This window comes from Adiantum capillus-veneris, chromosome 2 (assembly GCF_014529385.1).
Source record: "Adiantum capillus-veneris isolate H3 chromosome 2, ASM1452938v2, whole genome shotgun sequence".
Lineage (NCBI taxonomy): Eukaryota > Viridiplantae > Streptophyta > Polypodiopsida > Polypodiales > Pteridaceae > Adiantum > Adiantum capillus-veneris.
The window spans coordinates 82,034,906-82,044,696 of NC_140932.1; positions in this window are offsets into that span (position 1 = coordinate 82,034,906).

A 9,791-nucleotide genomic window follows, 5' to 3' on the forward strand; every position below is an offset into this window, starting at 1 on the left:
GGACTTGTAGTCAAATTTGTGGATGACAGATGTACAATTCATGGTCTCAGTTTTGATGATGAAATTGTTGCATCTTGCCTTTTATGTTGTGGGCTGTATAAGTTCACTTTGTATGACAAGTGTGGACAAAATTTTGCAAATGCAGTTGCAGATTCAAGGGCTATTTTAGATGCAAAAATTTGGCATGCACGTTTTGGTCATCTGAATTTTTCCAGTTTCCTGCATTTGCAGAAATCTGATATGGTTGCTTCTTTGCCGCCTCTTGAAGCACCTATCAGACATGTTTGTGAAGGCTGTATTTTGGGTAAGATACAACATTCAAAGTTTCCAAAGGATGGTTCACTTAGGGCCACATGTGGGTTGCAGCTTGTGCATAGTGATGTTTGTGGGCCCATGCAAACTCCGTTCTTGGGCAATTATCTCTTTTTTTGTGACTTTTATTGATGATTACTCCAAGCATGCATGGGTATTTCCGCTTAAAGAGAAGTTCAAAGTTTTTATGTACTTCAAACAATTTCTGGCTATGGATGAAAATGTCTCAAAATGTACTATGGGCACCCTCCATTCCGATGGAGGGGGGCAATATATGTCTCATGAATTTAATGCATTTCTGGCTATACGTGGGATAAAACACCAATGTTGAGTTCCTTATACGCCTCAGCAAAATGGTGTAGCTGAGAGGAAAAACATGTCACTTACAAAAATGGCACGATGTATGGCCAAAAGTCAAGCTTTGCCGCATTCTTTTTGTCTTAAGGCCATCATGTGTGCCACTTATGTACTTAAGAGGTATCCTACGAAAGCTTTGCAGTCTATTACTCCATATGAAGCATGACATGATAAAAAGCCTTCTATTGAGCTAACGCGTGTTTTTGGCTGTTTGGCATATGCTTTCATGCCACAAACACAACACGAAAAATTGGATGATAAGACTGTCAAATGTATTTGTGTTGGTTATAGTGCTGAAAGCAAAGCTTGCAGGTTGTATCATCCACAAACAAAGCGTATTTTGGTTTCACGGGATGTAGTATTTGTGGAAGATTATGTTCAGCCTTGCTATTATGTACTAGAGACAGTAATGTAAGCTCACATGACATTTATGACACTTTGTTGCCTCTTTTCAGTGGGAAGTTTGAATGTAAATTCCAATGAGCCAAATGTACAGCCTATGGGGGTTTTTTAAAATGTTACAGATCAACCTCTGATGCAAATGTACATGATGTACTTGATAAGGAAAGGGTTGAAAATGAGTGGGCTAGAGGTATGCCAAAATGACTGGTGCATACATTGTGTGACAGTAAATTGGATGCACCTTCGTCTAGTCGTACTTGTTCAGGCTCTAGCCATGCATCTTATGCATCAGATTGTTATGCTTTGGTTGTGTCTAGCTTACATGATGTTGAGGAACCTTTGTCTTTTGATGAAGCACAGAATTCAAAAAATTGGATGGCTGCCATGCAATCAAAATATGATACACTTATAGAAAATGACACATGGGCTTTATGTGATTTGCCTCCTGACAAAAAGTCCATTGGTACAAAGTGGGTTTACAAGTTGAAATGCAAGCCGGATGGTGAGATTGATCGCCATAAGGCTCAACTTGTTGCAGAGGGTTATGCACAACAAAAAGGCATAGATTATGAAGAGACTTTTGCTCTCACTTGTCGTATGACTACTCTGCATTTTCTATGTGCATTGGCAGCTCATTTTGGATGGGATGTTCATCAATGAGACGTTGTTACTGCTTTCTTGAATGGTGACATATTTGAGGAAGTTTATGTAACGCAACCTCGTAGTTTTGTCAAGAAAGGACAAGAGGACAAAGTGTGCAAATGTAAGAAGGCTTTGTATGGGTTGAAGCAATCTCCTCGTGCTTGGTATGAGAAAGTTGACACTCATTTGGTCAAACGAGGCTTTCGTAACTATGCACGTATGTCACACGTGTCAATGCAAGGAACTTGCCGATACACTGTGTGCGAGCCACAAATGGCTCCAAGCACACAACAAGCCTAAACTCGTAAGTTCAAAGATGGCGATGGTGTGTCCCTCAGCGCTCTACGCTTGCTGTCGTGGAGGATTCCTCACCGCGAAGAAGAGGGAGATGCTGCTACCGCCGCGCTCAACCGCCTCACCGTCGTCCTACTGCCACAATGCTCGATCACGCACAATCTCTCTCTCTCTCTCTCTCTCACACACACACACACACACACACACACACACACACACACACACTCACACACACACACACACAAGGAGATGATGAAGAAGAAGAAGAAGATGGAGATGGAGCAAGAGCACTCTTCAATTGCACAAATGAGAGAATGAGTGATTTTTAGGTTTAGTTGACTTTTATATGAGCTCGCCCCATTCACACTTGGGCGCCCATGCTTAGCCAACTAATCCCTTGAATGTTCCAGTTAGAGTGCGCCTCTCATCGGCGATTAGTCTTACCCTTTTCCTATTGGACCGAAAGCCCGGTACCTGACTCTACCAAATAAATAATACAATGTCCGTTGTAGGTGATAGGAATGTGCGTGAGGGTTCACATGCCCCCCTTCCTGATGTAGACTCCATTCTCGAAAGCTATTGACTTGAAGCTCGTTCGTCGAGGTGGAAGAGCTTTTGAGATGAATGTTCTTAGCCTCCTTCAATCATTGCAAAATCAAACAACATTGGCACAGTAATTGCATTCTTATATACAATTAAAAAGCATATGCAAATGTAGATAGACAATTTGATTGGTAACAAAAATTTTAAACCATTTATTAGCCATAAACATTAAATTGCAATATAATCAAGTGCATAAACAGCTGTAAAGGTAAAAAATTAAACAAGTCTGGGGTCGCTAATTTAACGGTCGAAGGGCACTAAAGATGGACTATTAATACCATGGGTAAGTTTCTTAATTTTCTCTGGTCAATTAAAATGTTTAATCGCGAGAGGCAAGTATTTTATGTTCAAGGGCTGACTAGAGGCTATACCTAGAAGACCTTGTAGTTAAGCTACGATAAAAGGAATTTCTCATGAAATCATTGCCTGACTGATTACTTTTTCTTTGACCCATCAAAGTCTTTTCACACTGATTCCATTTTGATGTGTGCTTATTTTGTATGCCTTGGGTTTTTTTCTTTTCAAGGAAAAGCGCCCACACTGGGAACCTCTAGGGCTCTAGTACTATAGGCGATACATGTGAGTGAAGTACCTAATCAAGCTGAGATTTCTCTTCCAGCTTAAGATTTTACATTGTGGCACTTTTTTTTTTTTTTTTCGTTTTCAACATTTTAGTTTTGTAACTTTGGGGGGTCACTGTTACACCTCCCCAAGCTCATCACGCTAGTAAACTCCCTTTATAATACTTAAGCTAAAGGTCAATAGGGACTAAGCTCACTAGAAAGCCCTAGTACATTTCACACATGCTGCCTAAATCGGATTAAAAACCTAAGTAACCATTAATTATTAGGAAGACATTCCCCATGGTATTAAGAGAAGATCTCTAACGCCTACCTTGGTCAAACTAGCTTAGTCGGACTGCTTGATTTTTAAACCTAGACAAGTGATTATGACAAAAAAAATTATATTGAATTTAATGTTTGGTACTAAGCAAATGTGTTGAATATTATGCTACCAATCACAATTAAAGCAGACAAACATGGATGCAAAAAGATAAGGGACAATGTTAATGGACAAGAAACACTTGTTTGTGTTGATGGTCGCGCTTGATTTGAAGTGTAACGAGAGAAAGATTCCATGAGGGTCCAAATCCTAACCACAGCAACACGTTCCTGTACACACTAGGAAACACAAAGAATACCTCTAGGAGGCACATCAGTGGGAAGAAAGAACTTTGCTAATCACTCAACTCTAAAACAGAAACACTCCTATTGTAATAATCCTACCTACCCTCCATCACTTGAGTTTCTGTTTTATGACGTAGATTTCTGTTTCACTGTGTGTAGGTCTAGTCAATGTTTTGACTTTTATTGTGCATACTCGTTTGCTAATTGCTCTTGCTCTTTATTATTTTTGTTTTTTGTGAGTATAAGGCTTTATATATACATTCCCTAAGATTGAGAGATTGAGAAGTCAGGGAAAGAAGGTTGAGAGGGAAGCAAGTGAATGATGGATGTCAGCAAACACTCCCCCCTTCCTTGGGTAGATCATACCGTTTGAAAGGTGCTCGTCACCCTTTGAAACCAATTGTTCTAGTTGGTAATAGGTGAGGATTTTTGCCAGTAGTTTAAGGTGCTGCCCATTTTGGTGATTTTGGCTACGTTTTGCTGCACGTTTTGGTTGTGTCTTGACAGCTCATTGATTCAAGTTGCCGCTTCATTCAAGGCTCTCAAAGGCCTTGGATCAAGGGTTTGAACTAGGCTTTGATCAAGTTTCAAGGTTGTCATCTCTACAAGCTCCACAAGAATGAACACCCCAAAGATCCGTGCAAGGACTCGATTGAGCTTTACTACAATCGTAGCAGTACCAAGCAAACTTGATTGGAACAAACAATTCCAAGCAGCCTTGGAATAGGTTATGGAGGAAAACCACGAGCTTAAAGCCCACATTAGCATGTTGAGGCACGTTTTGACTCCATGATCGATCTAGCCACCAATAAGGTAAAAGAAGCCGAAGCTAAGGTCACCCAATTTCACTTAGCAACCAATGCTAGGGTGCAAACTTGTGTGACAATGGAGTTTTGCGAGAAACAATCCCAAGAAGAGAACGCACTCAAGGTCCACATTTGTAGGTTTGCCTCACCCTGGTGCACCACTGAGGACACTCTCAAAGAAGCACTTACTAAGATCAACGACATCCTTCAACCAATCAACATCAAGAAGGATGATGTCTCTTGGATCAACGATGCACATAGATGCATGCCATCTGAGCATTGCTCACTTAATTTCAAGGACAAGGAAGAGCAAATCAAATTGCTATGCCAATCACATCTTCTCAAGGGAAAAAACGTCTGGATCACTGAGGAGCTTACTCCAAATCAACTCAAGGTTAAAAAAGTGAACTCAAGAAGATGCACGAAGCCCGCAAGCAAGATAAATGTGCGAACTACTGTGGAGTCAAAGCCGTCATTCAGAAGTTTCAAACTCCTAGAGTGGCTCTGCCTCCCACTTGACTCCCATTAGGTTTTGTTTTCTTTTCTTTACCCTACCTATGGACCCTCAATCCTTAACTGATATGTATCTCATTGCCTTCACTTGGCAAAAATTGATGTATTGCTTTTGCATTCCATGGGTCATATTTGACCTCCATGGAAGATAATAAAATCTATCTCTCTCATATGTAGTTGGATGTATATGATCTTGGAGTCTTATTATGGGTTTGGGCATGTTGGATGCATTGGTGATGTCAAAGTTTTGAAACTCTGCATATATTTGGTGTAGCTACAACAACAACAAAGCAATTACGTAGGAGTGATAACATTTGGATGCCCATATTGCAAAGCACTATGAAGATTGAGATTTTGGACATGTACATGATATTTTGGTGTTGTTTGAGATCTATTTAAGGTTGCATTTGTGTATACAAGTTCTGACTTTGGATGTGAAATTTGAGTTGATACATATCCAAATTTGGTACCCATACTTGAACTGTATGATCTTTCTTACATACCCTCTATTGTGAGAGATTCCATGGCATAATTGATGCTTGGAGATGATTTGACACACGCATATAACTTATGCCTATGTTGATACTCTATGGAAAGATGCATCTTTGTGTATGTTCCTCAATATGGACTATGTTGTTGATTCTAGTTTATAACTTATGAGCTGTTTTTGGCAGTGTTTTGCTATTGACAACCCTCATATGCATTGATTTGAGCAGCATCAAGTTAGATTATTTGTCGTTGCATTTTGAGACAATGTTGGAGTACTTTGGCTGATTGTATTGCCTTGCATCTTATCATTTTTTGTACCAAAGATATGGTTGAGATAATGTCAGATTTGGAGCTCTTTACCTTGACAAAGTTTGATGGTAAAAACTTCTTGGTGTGAAAAGAGTGCATGCTTGATGCATTAACTAGGCATGACTTGTTGATCCCTTTACATGGAAATTCATAGAAGCCTAAGTCTATATTTGTTGACAATGCTTGGGCTGATTTGTATGCATTAGCCAAGTTCTATTACAAAGAGTTGAGAATACACATATGCATACTATATTGAGTGATGGACATGATGAGGACATCACTCATGTTTTGGATGGAGATGCATTTTATGTATCTATGTATACAGATGATTTTTGTTTAGCCACGAATGATGGAGTGATGCATGATTGGATCTTGGATCTTGGAGCATCCTTTCACGTTACTTTGCATCGGGGGTGGTCCACATCACCTGATGCCATGAGAAAGGGATCGTTGAGATTAGGTGATCAACCATGTGAGGTTGCAAGTGTGGGAGGAGTCCACTTTGCATTTCCTCATGGTTATTCATTGGTGTTGAAGGATATTAAACATGTACCCATGTTTTCAAAGATCTCAATTTTAGTGAATTAGCTAGATGATTGGGTTATCGTGTGTCCTTGGCAGTGAGTCTTGGAAGATCTCTTGAGGTTCTTTGATTGTAGGAAGAGGTGAAAATGTAGAGTTTGAGAGTAGTGATACTCCATTATGTGATCACCTTGATGCATGTAATCAAGGATACATTTCCTCTTGGGGTATGTACGTAGTCATGATGATGGCATCTCATTTGAGGTATGCAGGATCACATAATGGAGTAGTGATACTCCATTATATGATCACCTTGATGCATGTAATCAAGGATACTAGGAGATGTTTCCTCTTGGGGTATTTACACATTCATGATGATGGCATCTCATTTGAGGTATGTAGGATCACTAGAGAGGAGGATTAGCAGCCATTGATGAGACTTGATCATGGATGCAATAACACAGATATTGGTTGTGATTATCCATTGATTTGTGCTACTATTTTAGCTACTGGATGGAACTTTTGGACCTATAAATGTAGGTTCACATGATGTGAGTAAGCTTGGAGAGCAAGCCACAAAGTTTTGATGTAGCAAGTATGTAAATTTGTGCATGTACTTGGACATGTTGCTATGTGTGATCCACGTATGTATGATGTTGGGTTGAAAGCTAGTGGATTGTTATCTAGTGATGAGGCTATGCTATATGGTGTCAAGCTTTAGTGGGAGTGTGCCAAGATAGCGTCCATAGAGTAAGAGCAATGGATTGACACATATTTCACCATGATAGGAGTCTATGGGAGGTAGTGCTTGATGTCTTGAGGTACTTGGGTGATACTTAGATGTTGCACACATTCTTTGATTTTCATGGAGCATCTGTACATGTTTATGCTAACAATTGCAAACATCAAGACTAATTCCACTCTTTGGTAGCTCCTATGTAGCTGTGAGGTGGAGGACATAGGATGAGGTTTCTCCTGGTTACTCTTGCTTGAATGCATGTACTTGTGTGTGGAGGTAACTGCAAACATTCAATGACATGAGTGAGAGGGACCCTCATGAACCATACTCCTAGGGTTAAATGGCCATTGTATGTGATGGCCATGTTTGACCGCCCAGTAATCCATTGACTAACCTTTACTTCTTATCTCAATAGAATATAAATTAAAGAGTTGCACATTTAGTTGCTACAAGAGCTCTATCCCATAATGTGTTCTCTCTCTCTCTCTCTCTCTCTCTCTCTCTCTCTCTCTCTCTCTCTCTCTCTCTCTCTCTCTCTCTCTCTCTCTCTCTATCTATCTATCTATTTACACACTATGAGTGCAACACAAATAGCTTGGATTGAAAACACCTTAAGGATATTTTAAAGGAATACAAAGGAGATTTATAAAAGATTCCTCAAATAGTATTGCAACAAATATAGAGAATGTTATGACATTGTGCACCCTACCATATTTTCATGCCATATGTGTTAGCAACATTATGTCTATGGAATAGTTGGCCTTTGTAAATGATCAATTACTTTGTTGTTGTCTTGTCTTATTAGTGGGGTTAACTAATGTGAGATTGGTTTCTATGCATATTGGGATTCTAGAATTTGACAAAGTGGTTGCAAAGTTGAGACTCACAATTAAGTTATTAGCATTTAGTAGCATTTCATATTTGGTTTGATAAAGTCAACATCAACTCATTTTTTATGGTTTTCCAATAAGGCGGAAACCAACCATTATGGTTTCATGCAACCTTTTTGTTGAAAAAGGGGCATCAATTTTTTGCACTGGTTTACTTTTCAATAAATATCAAATACCCAAGTGTAGACTGTGTTGTGCACTTTGGGGCCTAAGGATTATGCCTATAGCATGCCGATTCTCTTCTCTTCTGTTCTAACCTAATTTTTATGTGCAAATTTGGTCACCATCTCCGCGTCTCCATCTCTTACAATTTCCTACAGTTTTATGTCTACATCTAATTGTTTTTATGTGTGTGCATGTAGCAAGGAAGTGTGTTAATCTTGACTACGTAAGAGAGAGAGAGAGAGAGAGAGAGAGAGAGAGAGAGAGAGAGAGAGAGAGAGAGAGAGAGAGAGAGAGAGACTGTGTGCTGAAAATTATGTGTAAGAGGATCTTGGAGGAGTTTTTTGGTCTTCCCCCTTTTTCCAATAGTGTCTCACAGCTTTGCTCTTGGGAATCTAGATTTCACTATTATTTTTCTCCTATGTAAAATTTCCTTCGAGTCTCTCATTGCCAAAGTAAACATGGACCTGTATCTATGCATATTTGTGGAAATTGTGCCATTGTCAGCCTATTATGCTACCATGTTGTTGGAAAGAGACAAGATAATTTGATCGATTATATAAAATTTTACATTTGCAACTAAAGATGACAATAATCAAATCATCACTTTAATCATCAGCTGATCGTAGACCAAAAATCATTACAATGTCATAGTCCACTCTATGGGCACTGTTTAGATATTGAGAAAGATCAAAAGTGTTAGGTCATGTTGAACGATTTTTTTGCTTACCACTCTCAAGGTTGATAAGTACATTGCTTTAAAAATCCCTTTTGTTTTGCTCTTGTGGCACTGACATGCACTTAAAGAGTCGTTTACAAGTATGACACATGGAGAAGATGTCTATGGCTTTATTCCAGGGAGGGGGATTAGTAGATATGCATTCTGGGATGGCCCATGGAAAATCTCTCTCGGTCTGCTTTCTAGTTTCTATTTTTAAGTTGCAAAGTGGAGGAAAGCATGTCGTTGTTTTGGTCTTTGTACATCCTTGTGCTTTGAGAATTTTCTTTGGGTCCTTTTCTTTCATCTTCTTCAATAGTTCCACTTGAGCTTTGAGGGTCTTGTTTTCATTTGGTCGTAGTCTTTCATGTGGATAATCATTTCCTTGTCCCTTGTTTGTCTCTTTTTGGTATTGGAAGCATTTTTCATGTCCAAAATTTTGAGAATTTTATGAAGGCTGATCAATTTCTTTGCACTCCTATTTTTGTCTTTTGGTCCTCTATGACTCAAGCACATAAACTCTTAGGTGTGTTCACATACTACTCCATGTACCTCAAGTGTATTCTTAGCCGTCACTTGCAGCTATGTTGTGCTCTCTAATAGATTGATAATCATGAAGTAGGGAGCCTAATCTAGGTTCTAACAAGGCTATTGGGTCACTCTCATCTTCATCATCATTTTGCAAATTGTGTCAACTTTAGCCTTTATCTTTTCTTTTGCTCCCTTATAATGCTAGTTAATTGCATGGCCAAATGGTTTACCTATAAATAATAGTAGCTGATGCTTTGTTGATTGCCTTTAGATGTTTTCTCTATTGACTTTGAGCCATTTGAGAAATGCTAATGA